Below are 552 nucleotides of genomic sequence, written 5' to 3' on the forward strand. Positions count from 1 at the left end.
ATGCAGGTTACATGATCTGCTCCTACATATTCATTCTGTTTTAACTGGCAAGTTTTCTTTACTTGTACACTTCACTTTATCCATGGTATTATAGTTTGAATATATCTTCCAAAACTCATTGAAATTCAATTGACATTACAACATTAAGAGGCGATTAATGCCACGGTCAAGGGAATAGATTATTTGTCACAGGAGTGGGTTCCTGATGAAAGGATGAATTTGCTCCCCATTCTTCCTCCATCCTGTGCTTTTGCTGCTGCTGCCCTCTCTCACCATATGATGCCTTCTACCATGGTATGATGCAATACGAAAAGCCTTACGAGGTGTGGTCCCTCGATGTTGAACCTCCCTGCCTCCAGAACAGTAAGCCAAATAAATCTCTTTTCCTTCTCAAGTGTTCAGTCTGTGGCATTCTGTTATAGCAGCAGAACATAAAATGGGAAGTCGGTACTGTGGATGGAGTTGTTGCTGTAATAGCTTTAAGACCTGATGTTTTTCCTGTTAGGGTTTAGGACTTAGGACCAGTTACTTCTCTCTTTTTTTTTTTTTTTT

Source organism: Cebus imitator, unplaced genomic scaffold (genome assembly GCF_001604975.1).
Source record: "Cebus imitator isolate Cc_AM_T3 unplaced genomic scaffold, Cebus_imitator-1.0 Scaffold514, whole genome shotgun sequence".
Lineage (NCBI taxonomy): Eukaryota > Metazoa > Chordata > Mammalia > Primates > Cebidae > Cebus > Cebus imitator.